Source organism: Cygnus olor, chromosome 1, assembly GCF_009769625.2.
Source record: "Cygnus olor isolate bCygOlo1 chromosome 1, bCygOlo1.pri.v2, whole genome shotgun sequence".
Classification (NCBI taxonomy): domain Eukaryota; kingdom Metazoa; phylum Chordata; class Aves; order Anseriformes; family Anatidae; genus Cygnus; species Cygnus olor.
In genome coordinates this window covers 164,717,951-164,732,578 of record NC_049169.1, presented here as the reverse complement: position 1 = coordinate 164,732,578, position 14,628 = coordinate 164,717,951, and the positions used below count along the sequence as shown (strand labels likewise).

General features: G+C 41.8%; 1 protein-coding gene across 1 annotated transcript in view; it reads left to right on the top strand.

Annotated features, from left to right (window-relative positions):
* The window catches only part of ACOD1 (aconitate decarboxylase 1), a 34,712-nt gene that overhangs the window by 9,886 nt on the left and 10,198 nt on the right, over positions 1 to 14,628 (top strand).

Genomic DNA, 14,628 nt, shown 5'->3' with positions numbered 1-14,628 from the left:
TGTTTGAATTTGCACCAAAGAAGGAAAGGAGCACGCTGTAGGCACTTGTCTCGGTCAGCATTTTTGCTGACACCCTGAAGAGTTCCCAGGCTACAGGCAGGGCTCAGGCTCATGTATGTGAATGATTTATGAGCAAGGACTATAACAGGGACAGATGAATGGGCTCACAAAGCAGTGTTAATACACCACGGGTGGAGAAGCAGTAGGCAACTTGACTTGCCATGCGAGGATGATTCTGATTCAAAGTATCAGAAGACAAAGTATGAGCAGGTTGTAATGCCATGCTGCGTGCCAAGTGCTCTGACTAATGGGAAAAATCAGTTTTCTTTAGAATCTAGCACAAGGAAGAGTTGTTGCAAAAGCCAGAAAGCAAATCTGTCCTCGTGAAATCCACATGCAAATGTAAATACAGAAGTTGACATTTTGGCCTCTCTCAGCTCAGTTCCCTGTGGTTTCGGCCAGGATTTCACCCAGCATGCAAGACTGCATACATTGTATGCGTGCCTTTTCATATACATTTATTTATTTCATCTAAACATTTCTGTGGGGAAGATGTGAAAATTCAAGTTTTCCAAACACTACAGTGCTTTTTCTTCAAAACTTGCGCAGTTGTTAGAGAAAATCACCATCACTTTTATGGTTTCTGGCAACCTCTGCAATTAACTTGTTAAAGTATAAACTCTAATCAAATTTGTTTAATAAAGTCTCATCTAGAGCTCCAGTTCATCTTATCTATCTCATAAAACCCCAGTGTGGTTTCTTTAGCACTGTCTTTGTAGTAATCCTAGAGCTCCCCTTTGCTAGTCATGTCTATCTTGACCTTGTTAATCTTGATGAACCGTGTATTTTGCTAGCTCCATCTCCATGAAACTTTAGAATATCAACAGTTGTTATTAGTATGTGCCAAGGATGTACTGTTGTAGCACAAGGAATTCTGTGATAGTTTCTAGTATCACCTTAAAATAATAACTGTGTAGGCACATTTCTGGTAGTGTTTATCAAAGGCAAGACTTCTAAGATTCAAGCTGATCATTTCAGTTGTAGAGGACAGGTGATGTAGAAAAAAATATAAATGCAAGCATTCTCACTCCTAAGTCATGTGTTTTAACGTTTTTCATCTTGATTTTCCTTTGTGTTATTCTATTATCACTCTTTCTGGCAATTGTCCATCATACCTTAAGGACAGTATTGTTAATCTAAAGCCTTAATCAGGTGAGATGCTGACTGCCTACAGTTTCACTGCATTGCTAACAAAACTCCTTCCATTGAACTAGCCAAAGATAACAGCATCAAAGCACGTGACTAAGCTGCAAAACAGAGATGGCAAGATGGCTTATTTTCTTTTTGAAACTGTGACAGCAAAGTAATTCTGACTTATTTTATTCCCTGATGTTTTGAGAAGTGTACAGTTAACTATGACAGTAACTTATTATTATTATTGTTATTGTATTCAATTTACTTTTGCAGAAAATGTAATTTTAATGGTAAATACCAACTTTTACCACACAAAATGTGGTTCCTCTGATGAAAGCGAGACCCATGTCCCTGGGAGCAGTAGGTGGCAGTGCTGTCTGCTCTCAGTTTTTAAGGTCCTGCAGTATCATAACTGAAAGAAGCCATTTCATGAAGCAGGTTTAATAGCTCAGGTTCCTGCAAGCAGAGGCACTTTTGCATACAGACAGTGCCAACTCATCAGGGTGCTGGGAACTTATCTTCCAAATTCTGAATAGCATCATTCTCTTGTGTGAAATTCCTCCCAGTTAGACATCTGGTGTTTGCTTCAGCATATGCAGTGAGGAGTATAGGTGTGTAGGTATGTAGCAAGGAGCAAAAGTGACTCTTCATAACTTGTATTTTTAACCCAAGATTTATCTAACTGATGAACTGTATATCCTTAGTGATGCTATTGGCATTCATCTCTGGCTTAGCCCTTATGGTTGATCAGTTGACATTTATTTCTAGAGCTTAAAAAAAATGTTACCACTTTTGTGCAGGTGTAAACTTATACTGGAAATTGTTCCAGAATCACTTGGCTAATTAGCAATCACCTTTATTTCAGCTCTTTTCTCAGCAGCAAATACACCAGCAGTGTCATGGACAGGAGCAGAGACTATGAAATAATAACACTAGTATCACCAAAATAAAGAGAATCCCTGGCCTTTTAACATTACACCCTGAAAAGACACACCTGTCAAATTGGAGACTCTTGGAAATTCCACCTAAGATTCATTTTCAAATTTATTCCTGTAAGTAAGGGCGTGTGTTGAAGTAAATTTTTTTGGAAGTTTGGATGAGAAGTGGTATTTTGGTAAATCAGCTGAGGAAATGGTTCCTTCAATAAGGGCAGGCAGAAGTGGGAGAAGAAAATGAAGAGCTTGTACTGACCTGAGGGTCAGTGTCAAGACATGGAGGGGAGAGTACTCAGGCATGATCCTGCTTCGAATGCACAAAGTAGATGGACCGTATCTGGCAGTGGGGTAAGAGAGAGCATCAGCACAGATCAGCGCTGAATGAATGACAAGAAATTAAATGAACGCCCATCACACCACCATGCACATAGGCCTGGAGGAGTTGCAGACCCCTCTACAGGGTTTTCTGTTAGCATTTTATTCTTTCCTGTTCCATGTACCAGTTGTTCCTGTCCTCATTGAATTAGCCCTGTGATAGAAATATGCCTCTTGTCAGTCAGGCAATCACGTCCGTGTATTGCTGCTGAATCAGGATCATGATTTTAAAATGTGTGACTCACAACAAACCTCAGAGGGAAAAGAAAAATGGAAGCCCAGCAGGGAGAAATGTGGGAGAGTCCCTTACCAGGTAGAGGAACAGACTATCGTATGATGTATGTGCCTGCAGTGTTCTCATGTGCAAACAGAAAGAAGATGCTAATATTAAGGGGCAGAATGGGGGCCAAAGGAAAAAATTGATGGTACATGTCAGGTTGTCAGTACAGCCTTATGACTAGTTAGTTCACAGAGGCAGTGAAGTCTTTTGAAGTTTCCTCTCTCTCTCTAATCAGTCCCATTAGAACAAGTAGATCTGAGCTTCAAAGGTAGTAGGGCTTGTCAAAGAAGAAAGCTGCCTGCTCCTCAAACCGTGGATGGCAGCTTCACGTCCCAGGGTGGGATTTCCCATATAAGGCTGCACAGTATCGGCATGGTGGGCATGATTACACAGCAAGTTCTGCACTCAGATTTCTTTGAAGGGCTTACACATACTCCCTAAGTTATTATTGATCCTGTCCATTTGACAAGACTTTCAAAGACTTGAAAAGATGCTCAGTAGAGCATACTTCTTAGCTTGATCCCTCACCTGTAAAGTCTAGATGAGTCCACAGACTTGCTCCATTTGAACTGTTTTCTCTAGTTCTTTAGCTACATATATACAAATGAAAGTAATTGTCATCTTTTCTTATTAAATGCCTTTAAATTGTTGTTATTATATTATTCCTACAAGGCTTTTCCCAGAACTTCCCTACATTAAAGGGATTAGAGACTTTTGTGTAGGAGAGAGATGGTGTTTAAGTTTGTCCACCTCGCTAGACAGCATTATTAATAATGGCATTTATTGACTATGGGGAAACAGAAGGTTAAGTGATTTTCAGTATTTTGCCAAAGCTGATCCATTTTTTCTGTGACCTGTCATTTCTAGAATTTTGTTTTTGCAAAAAGGAAAAAAAATAGTATTGCATGTTTCTTTGCTTCATTTTTAACTCCAGCTTTATACTTCTGCAATTTAAATACGAACATCTCTTATATTTCAACAAAAAAGCGCTGCTCAGTATACTTTTCTTCTGATGTGTTAATTAAAGTGTATATCTCAGTGTACAACTTTCCCAGTGAGTGACCCTATTTCCAGTATTTGGAACTGAATTTCCATCATGCTTGAGCAACGACTTGTGAGTGTTGCAATCCCCTTGCAGTCATAACCATAAGCCTGGGAATCATCTCTGAAGTATGACTTATTTTCATGGTCTATTTGGAGACTAGCTATGCTAATCCAGGAAGATTTTCAGAATTCAAAGCAGACTGTAAGTAGTGTGTCTGTAAACAGTGTATACATAGATGTTTCTCTGGTCTTTACCAAAATATTAATCAAATGGCACTATTAGAATCTGCCCCTGTACTTGTTAAAAACATTTTTCCAAGTAGTATTAAGTTGAGTTAGAGGTCGGTTTAGGCAGGATGGGTGAACTTGGTAAATCACGAATCTCAAGAGGTCATCTTCCAATCCACCTCTGCACATAGGCAAGATAAGAAACCTTGAACTAATCCTGGCAGACACCAGTGTAATGCACTGGAAAGGGCTCCAGTGAAGGAACTTCAATGATATTCTTATGTAACCTATTTTAATGTTTGAGTACCTGGTGCTCTTCCTGTTATAAAGCTTTTTTTTATTACTTTTTTTTGGCTGGTTGTTTTTTTTCACATTTTTCATATCTTTGATATATATTTTGTATATTTCGGTATTCTCAGTGGATACAGCAATGTTGCTCAACATTCTCTTCTTTGTAAAACATACAGATTATGTTTCTGCATCATGCACCCTTATATGTTGCACTTTTGCATTAAAGCTAAATCAGTCGGAAGGTTAGCTGCTGCCAAAATGAACCACCCTACATTTCTCCACACTCAGCTAGCCCTTGTGTGATTGTGATGAACCAGTTCAGAGAACAAAGTGGAGAATTTTCGGTTCTTTTGCAAAATAAATTTTCTGCTGACTTAGTTCACTGAATTAACTTCCCAGGAGAGGCATCATACAAGTGCAAGTGGTTGGACTGGCTTAGCTGTAATGTGAAACCACGCTACTTCTCTATTCTAGCCTAAATAAACATCCTCATGCCTCCTTTACAGGCCATTTTTTCTAAGCTTGTTACCATTCTGTATTGTCTCTGTGTATCTTTTTTCATATGGTGCATTTAACAATTGTGTGCTCCAACGAATGTTTAAAATTTATGATTCAGTTATCAGTGAACAATTAATCAGGTTAACAAGATTTGTGGTTGCTCATATGTTCCTCTGCCTGTTTTTCTACACCTAATTTGTGTGTCATTACTGTGACTTTGCCTACCTGTGTAATAATTGCACTCACAAGGTAGATGGATAAACACAAGTGTATCATCCTGTGCCATGCTTTTTCAGTTTAAGGAAGGTCATTCTGATCTGCACCCTCCCCTATGCTGTCACTGCTCATGTGGCCATCTCATCATGTTCAACTCTAACTCAGGACATTCCAGCACAACCTCAGTCAAGTATTTCTCTAGGTGGAGAACATCTTTTCCCATAATATCCCTTCAGTTTTGCTGTGTGTATGCACTGAGATACCCTGAGAGTAGGTATACGACAGACTCACACTGTCTTCCATGTAATCTAAACTCTGGGGTTTAATAGCTTCATGCAAGCTGGTTTTTTTGTTTGTTTTGTTTTGTGGCAATCTATTGGAATAAGATGTTAAGATTTGCTGTATTCTGTCTTTTAAATATTTATAAATGCTTTATTTTTCCTAGTATGGGTTCACTCCTGATTCATATTCATTCTCTCAACACAACCGGAGCCTTGAAGAATTTGTTTCTACTTCTCAAGCCATCACCTTCTGAAGTCGTATAGTCAACTGAGAAGTTTTTGCTATAATAGTTGCTCTCTCTTATCACTGCAGAAATGCAGCAGATGTGAAGCCTGAGGATACAGAAACAGCAACGTTAAGGCAACAAGGGTCCCAAATATATCTGGTCTGTTAAATCCCACTGCTTGTTTTAACAATCTTGAGGTGGGAGTCTGTGCTAGGTTGTCTGCTGTGGATGACGCCCACACAGTAGAGAAGTCTTTGCCCATAATGACTCCTTCCTTGTCTGTTTAGCTGAACTCATATGCCACTGTAGACTGGGAAACCTGTGAGTTACTCTGTCCTGTGTAACCAGATTCTGTCTGGGCTGAGCTAGCTTGTTTCAGTCCTCCAGCAGAAACCCAGTGCATCTCAACCCATAGCCCCACCACGCTCTTGCGCTTTTCCATGTACCATACCACCTTTGCAGAGCCTTGGTGCCTTGCTGTTGCAATGCTAAGGGAGCAGGCTGCAGAGCAGTCTTTTCATCTCTGTGGGATCCTCTTCTGGCAACATATAAGGGGGGGCCAGCTGAAGCCCACAGGTCGGCTCCAGTGAACATGAGGAAACAGTTTACCTCAGGGGGATCAGCTATTTCAACAAGTCATACTGGGCAAAAACCTTGTGCTGCCCAGATGAGGTCAGTGCTGACAGAGCAGCCAGCTGCAAGAGGCACAGTGAAGTTCAGAAATGCCACTTCTGAAGGAAAGAGTTGCTGGGCTTTCCTGTCCTCCCTGTGAAGTCTCTCACGTGGCTCTCAGAGTACAAAACAGCAGAGGCCTATGGGCAGGCCCTGGATTTTAGGCTCAGAGAAGATGTGGGCAAAGGGACCTTCACGCGTGGGCTCTCTACTGTAGGCTGCCTGGTGATGTGATGACACTGCGGAAGGAGCCCCACTTAGCTCTCTATGCTGCTCACCTCTTTGTGTATGAATGTAGTGAATTTTCAAAGCCCATCTTTCCTTATCCTTACAGGGAGTTCTTGGGGTCTGACCATATCTTTGTCGCAGCCCAGAAGCAGATTCTCCAACTCAATTTCCTCCCTCCCGCCTGCACCTTTTTTCTCGAACATCCCTGAAGCACCAGGTCTGCCATCTGAAGAACTCACCCTAAGGGAGATTATTGAGGCTGATGACTTGTGGGACAAGGGAGAGAAGGTGGCTCACCTCTTTCCCAGTGCCACCTCCAGTCCTGACTGCTAGCCCCAGCACGATCTCATTCCATGCTGATTTACACACAGTCTGACCACAGATCACCAGCATCAGGATGGCATCCACTCCTAGGGCATAAACTAGAGAGGACTTTTTTATAAATCTTTGGGGCTTGGCATCTTGCACTGGTATCAGGCGAGAGCTCCTCCTATCTGTCCTATGGCAGTAGGATTTGAGGGAGGAAGAAAGGAAAGATAATTTCTCCAGGTAAAAAAGAGATATAATAACAGGCAGTAAATACCACAGCATGCTGAGGGTGAGCCACAGACCCATCGACATTTTTCACTTGGAGTCAGTGAGCATGCTTATAATACCACTGACTCCTGTATCTGTCTGGAAGCAGCATCAAGTGAAATAAGTATATAGCAAATGTAGCTGGGAAATAATTGCTGGTCTCAGTTGCCAGTTCCATTTTCCAAGATGGCATTTAAATCAGCTGATAATTCTTGATGGCCTCGCCACTCAGCTCTGGATAGAAATAGAGCAGAGATACAAAACTAATACATTGAATTTCATGCAACGGAGACACCCAAAAGACAAGTGAGTTTCTTACTTTCCACCTTCCCTTAGCCATGATCTCTTTCCCACCTTTCTTGTGAGCACATGACAAGTTCGCAGAGGTCTGATCACAAGCCCTTTCTCACACTACCAGACTCTTAAACATCTCTCTTTTGTTGTCCTACAGTTACGATGAGGGCCTCACACCGCGTACCCTTCTGGGATACAGGAATGAAAGCAGAGGTGGGGTGCATGATGCAAAATCGCAAACTTTGGAGCAGCTGTCTTAACAGGCACCATCTAGAAAAGGTTTCTGTGCCTACGTGAAAAGACTGTGTAAAGACAGTGTCTGGGAGTGGTCTGATCCTTGGAAGGAATTATATGTTTGGGATTGTTTGTTTGTTTGTTTGTTTTTTTTTTTTTTCTCAGCCACATCTCAAGAGCAGTCATCAGCATGGTCACTTCCCATGTTGGGGGGGTCCCAACAAGCCCCCAAGAAGAGAAGTCTCTAGTCAACTTCTTACTGTGTCTGAAAGAGACAGGCAGCATTTGACCAGAAATGATGGCATGGACAGAATTAGGTCAGGAGCAGAGGACGAATAGCACAAAGCTCATCTGCCCTAGGTCTGCGCACATGGCCAAGCAAGCAGAGGAAGACAGCTCCCAGAGCCTGGCTCCAATGAAGGAAGAGATGTTGCCACCATACCAAGCAGCTCGTGCTCCAAATGTGCCAGGAAGCTGGGCAGAGTCCCCAGATTTTGAACTGCTCTCTACTGACCAGAGGATTGGGAACAAGTGATCCAAATGCCACCAGCAAAGAAAGAGAGAGAGACAAAAAGCCATATAACCCTGTGTTGTGGTTTAGCCCGGCTGGCAGCTAAACACCACACAGCCGTTCACTCACCCTCCCCCCTCCCTCTCTGGGATGGGGGAGAGAAACGGGAAAGTGAAGCCTGTGAGTAGAGATAAAGACAGTTTATTAAGACAGGAAAAATAATAACAATAATAATAATAATAATATATAATATAATGATAATATTTAATAATAATGTGTATGAAACAAGTGATGCACAATGCAATTGCTCACCACCCGCTGACCGATGCCCAGCCTATCCCCGAGCAGCTGGCCCCCGACCCCGGCCAGCCACCCCTATATATTGTTCAGGATGATGTCAGATGGTATGGAATACCCCTTTGGCCACTTTGGGTCAGCTGTCCTGGGTCTATCCCCTCCCAGCTCCTGCTGCATCCCTAGCCTGCTCGCTGGCAGGACAGAGAGAGGCTGAAAAGTCCTTGGCTTGGTGTAAGCACTGCTCTGCAACAATTAAAACATCAGCATGTTATCAGCGCTCTTCTCATCCTAATCCAAAACATAGCACCCTACCAGCTACTAGGAGGAAAATTAACTCTGTCCTAACTGAAACCAGGACACCCTGGATCAGAGAGATGCTCAGGGCAGACAGCCTGGCCTGTGTGAGCACATGCCGAGGGCCAGCACCAGCACAGTGACCACAATCCCCATGTGAACTGCAGTGGAGGGTGTGGACCTAAGTGCTGTGCTGAGCTAAGTACTAATTTAGGCTCAGCTGCAAATACTGTCTGGGCAAACTGGTTACTCCTCCATCAAACAGCTCAGCAGATATTGCCCTGTACCAGCTCCATATAAAACACTAAGAGACCTAGAATCTCTTTCATCCCCTTCTTCCTTTCCCTGCCCCACAAAGATTTGCTCTTCCAGCATCTTAAGGGTCAGGACATGTTTTATTCCCATACAGTCACATAGCTTTTCTTCCCTCTCCTTCCCCAGACAAGCATCCACTTTCCATGATTTTTACTGGATATGCCTCCCAGATTTGCAGGGAGCAGAAAAGTATGGGGAAATACACCTGGGCCTTGTTAGCACAGGGGGGAACAGGGTAGTGCAGGGTTGTTCTGTGCTTGGAAGATGGAGAGTCCAGCTGCTTAGGGTAGTAGGGCAAGACACCAGGAAGCAGTGGGGGAAAAACAACTTCTCGGCATCAGCCACCTCGTTCCTCCTAACAAGCCCACCCTTTGGCAGCAGCAGCAGCTGCAGCAGAGGAACATAGAAGTACAAGGCAGGGATGGGTGGATCAGGCTTAAAATAAAAAATAAAATACAGCTCTATCTTTTCATTTGCAGGCAACTTAGGCAGCAAGATGCCTCCTAAAAGTTGCCACCCAAGGAAGCTGCCTGCTTTTCTTTTAAAGTAAAAAAACAGCCTTGCATTGTTCCTGCCCTGTGTGTATCATGTGTATCGTTAGTTGAACAGTATGACTCACGTCCCACTGCGCTTGTGCTGATGTCTTAGGGTGGACCACAAAATCTCAGTATTCCTTCATTTGCAACTCAGTCAGTTAGTTGAAGAAAAGTATTCACCTCCTTTCTCTTCTGATTTTTCCTCCACAGTTTGATAAAATACCATAACTGAGCAAGCAAATAAAAAGGCAAAAAATACCCTAAAAGAAAACACAGACTTCCAAACAGACTTCATAACTGCCCAATTTGATAAAGAAAGGAAACAGCCATACTGCAGAAATGGGAAACCTAATTGTAGAAAGGCAGAATAAAGATATTTTAGTTGCTTATTTTAAAAGTAAAGTCGGAGTGCTGCCATTGTGCCATTCAGAACAGTTATCAGAGTCAATAGGATAAGCTGTGGGGGCTGGTGGTGCAACTAACATTGTACATTCACAATGAATATGATGTTTAATTTTTTTTATTTTTTTATACTAAAAATGCAATGACTCAGAACAGCATATTTTTCTCCTTACAGCTAACTCCATTGCTCCTGCAACTTCCAGGGACACATGAGGAGGGACATCTTCAAATACTGTGGGGCAGGAAAAAGATAAATAAATATTCGTTGAACTCCACTACATCTGACAGTAGGTACCTTATTATGTATAGTTTTAAACCCTGCTGATGCTGAAGAGTCAACACAGATGATCAAAGGTTACGAAATCATTCCTTTCATTTTGTGAAAGTAGTTATTTTCCTTGATTTTTAATGCTTCCTGCATCTGTCTTAATCTACTATTCCGAAGATGAGTAATGTGGGGGAAAAGTAGTGTCATATAAATTCTAAAAAACAAGATTCTTCAACTGCTGCTTATGTAAAAAGGACAATTAAAATCAAATCATTAGCTTCTGTTTAAATGTTCCATTAGAAAAGTGTAATAGTATAAATGCTTTATGTATTTACAGCTCTTGTCTTCAAATATAACCTTTCTTCAGTTTTTTTTGCAGCTATTTCTCCATTTTAGAAATGTTGGTGTAATTATGCCCATTTTCTCTTTAGAGATGAATAGACAATCACAGTTAGAAATTCTCCAGCATGTTTTACAGTCTGAAACATGTAATACTTAATCTCACAACTAATAACCACCATGGCACGTTTTATAATTACACCACAAATCACAGACTGCCACATTTAATGTGTAATTTTAGGCTGTTTTGCAATATTTTTTGGCATTTTTAAAATCTTTCAGAGGTGGAAAATGCATGCTTTAACTATGTATAACCATAAATGCAGAAAAGTCTTTGGTTACAGGAGTATGCTAAAAGAGACCACAAGATGCTAAAAGACAGCAAGATGCAGGTACCTTGTGGATACCTCAGTGAGAGCACATTGCCTGAGCAGATGATGCAGTCTCATATTGAGACAAAGAAAAAATATATGTATACATATTTGACAGCCTTGCAGAATGAGCAGTACAATAGCAACAAGGATTATATGGCTTTTGCAGCACGGTTCGTTGTTTAAAATCCTTTCAGAGGGTTTGTATTTGGGAGGCACTAAGTAGATAGGAGGGAGAGAGCATCTGCAGTGAAAGCTGGAGGAACAACTCTGCCAACACACAAATCATCTTCCAGTACCTGTCTCAAGTGCTTCTGCAGCTGCTGACAGGTAAATGATTGACTCCCATAAAATTCAGTGGATTTTTCACCCAAAGCCTATTTCTGTTTGAAGCAGTGTTTTATCATTCATTCCTTTTTTCCTGTGTATGCTTTAGGTGTTATTTTAGAGCTTCCCATGCAGAAAAAATGCTTTTGATGGTGACTGGGATACTTTCCTAGGGGCTCAAAATCCCTGAGCAGTACTTTAGATGCAGAGGGGTTCTTATATCCCATAATTAATGTTGTAGCTTTTTGTATACTGGATCGAGATATCCACATCTCTCTCCTGGACTGCCAGCACAGTGAACGGGTGCGTTGTGACATCTCGGCCTTGCTCTGAAAGAATCAGGAAGGTGTCTTTGCTGGGCACCTTTCTACGTAGGATGCAGCAGTTTACTGCAGTGACTAGTGCTTCAATTGCACTACAGAGTTCTGCTGGTTATTTAATTAAAACTGCCACATCCCTACATGCACTCACACCAGTTTGGCTTCTGCTAATCAAACTGAATTTTTAGCAAAGGGAAGTTGTCTCAAAGTCCATGCACACAGTGCAAGTCCATGTGATATCCTATACCCGGTGCTGTTATTCAGACCAGAGGCCATGCCGTATGGAAACCCTACAGCCACCTGCTACTAGCTGTGGTAACCCCATTTCTTTAGAGGTGATCGATCTGTCTTGGACAAGATCTTGTGTGGTAATCCCATTCATGTTTGGTACCGCTGTCTTACAACTCATGCAAGCAAATCAACATATACAAGCTTCAATGGGCTGTGTGGACGTGTCTTTAGAAGTAGCAGCTCTAATTTATGAAGGAGAAAAGAACAGTGTATTGTAGACCTGGTGTATTGACTTGTAGCAACCTTTGCCAGAATAAGGCTTGGCACTTCCAAGATTTGCTGTGTGGAGTTTGGAAAAAAAAAAAAAAAAGGAAATGAGAATGTTGTAACTCATCAGAGATTGCAGTTGTCCTTGGTTGTGCAAGTATGTGAATAAGAGAACTGCTATAGACTAGAAGTTACCAGAACTATATGTTTTGTGGTGCAATCATTGCCCATTGCTGTGTAGTGTTGCTGCCTTGACAGTCTGGCTGGAGCAGTAACTGCTGTTGCAGTGAAGACAGGAAAGCATGGCTGGGCAAGAAGAGGCACAGGAGAGCGTTATGAGTGGGGCAGAATTACAGGATCCCAAGATTTATGGCTGTACGGCTGTTAACAGGATCTAGATCAAGCCATCTATTCCAGGTGAGATTCTGCCCCTAACAAAATTCTCACTTCTTGACTGTACTTAAAATATATCTCAGTAGAGGGGAAAGGCCCAGGTCCTGCAATTAGAAGGCATCTAATGATCATTAAGAATAGTGGAGGCTCAATAAACAAAGCACATTAGTACCAGTCTCCCAATATCTTGTGTTAGTGCAGCCCATGAACAAGGTCACATCTTAAAAATTGGCTTAGAAGACAGTAAGCTTGGCCTGCGTATTTTGTCATAATTTTTTAATATTTCTTTAGGACAAAAGGAGCATAATACTGAGGGCAGATACTGTTTTCAGTTGCAAACACACAGCTTGCAGGTGCGGGCACAGTTTAGCCTAAAATAACTGGAGGCAAAAGGAAGAAAAGCAGCTTAAAAATGTGATGTCAGCAGGAGAAAATGGGCCCTGTGGGGCACTGGTTTTCTAAAGCCGTGTTCTGTAATCAGCACAGCTCATTACTGTAGCCACGCACAATGTTACAAATGGCATTTTGATGAATGCATTTTGTCTTTCCATCACGCTTGCTAGTTAACAATTTTTCTGCCCAAATTGCTGAACCATGCACATTGTGTCAAAGAAGAGGCAAGCAGCAGATTCCCTTTGTCAGGAGTGGACAGCCTGTGCCAAACTCTCATTCAGTCATTTTCGACCTTCTTCTGTTTAGACCCCTACAAATTCTCCCATGGAGGTACAGGACTTTGTATAGATGCCTTCTCCCCCTGCAGTGATAACCATACTGCTTTCTGTTCCCTCTCAGGCTACAGTGTACTCCTGACTTGAAGGTCTGTAGACCCAATTTTGTAAATCAGTCTCCCAAGCAATTTAATTTTGTGCATTTACAGCTTCACTTCCTTTTCTTTTTTTTACTAAAAAAAAAAAGAAAGAAAAGTCACTTTCTCATAATAACTCAGTTCAGTCCCTAAAAATACTGATGCTATTATTGCAAAGTATTGGACAATCCATACTGGAACCAAAGTCAGAGAAGGAACTTACCATGTATCTGAAATCAGCCGGTGAATGGGGTGTGACAACAAATCACATTACAAAGCATATCACATGTTCTGGCTCCCATTTGAATTCACTTTGGGGTCTCGACATGGGCGTAAAGGCAGCTGGGCCTCTGACTTCTTTCCTGTAATTGGTGTTTCTAAATGTCAAGTGGTAATAAAATATTGTAAACTAGCAGTTACGGCACACACCTTGTTTTGAGGCCAAATGGGTTGCTGATGGAGGATGCAGTCCTATAGCTGGCACTGCACTGTGCATTTTAGAGATGGAAAGAGTAACGAGCCTTTTTTTGTTCCATTCTGACTGTGGGCTTTAGTCATTAGAGTAATAAATTAGAGCAATCAGGAGTTACGTTGCTGCATAGTTTTCTCATATTTTTCATCTGTTCAGCTGTATTCACAGTTCCCTCCACTGGAGATGGCAGAGGAAATGCAAAGGGTCCCAAATTGCTAACGTCAGAAAACTTCCCAGATATAATTAGTAACACAGAGGGGTCAAGAAGATGCTCAAATTTCACTTCTCTCGCTCTTTCCCAAAGAAGGGGGTGAAAATGAGAAATGGAATGGGATTATAAATGATATCCCAAGGGTGAAGGAAAAAGAGGACTGAAAAAGGACTGACTTGAGGGTTTGAATATGTTTTGTTTAATATGTTATTTTATGGTGGTCAAGCACTGAAACAGGGTGCCCAGAGAGGTTGTGGAGCCTCCATCCTTGGTGAGACTCAAAACCCAACTGGACAAAGCTTGGGGCAACAAATTCTGGGTGGCCGTGCTGGGGAGAGAGGTTGGACTAGATGGTCTCCAGAGGTCCCTTCCAACCTCGATGACTCTGTGATTTTGTGGTTCTGTAATTTAGATTTTTTTCCACTTTTTTTTTTTTTTTTTTCTGGAGGGAAGAGTGAGCTGGAAGAACAAAAAGAGAAAGGTAACAAAACCTTTCCCTTTTTCAGTCTAATAGCATTAACTTCTATTAACCTTTCTTAACTGTTGCCAACCTTGTCAATATGAGCGATCCTGTTAGCTGGGCTGGATTTTTATGCTCCAATGTCAGGGCCAAAGATAAATTTTCTGCACATCCAGGCTACCTCCGAGGTTTCCCTTGGTGTGGAAATGGAAAGGCAAGAAATAAGCAATGATGTA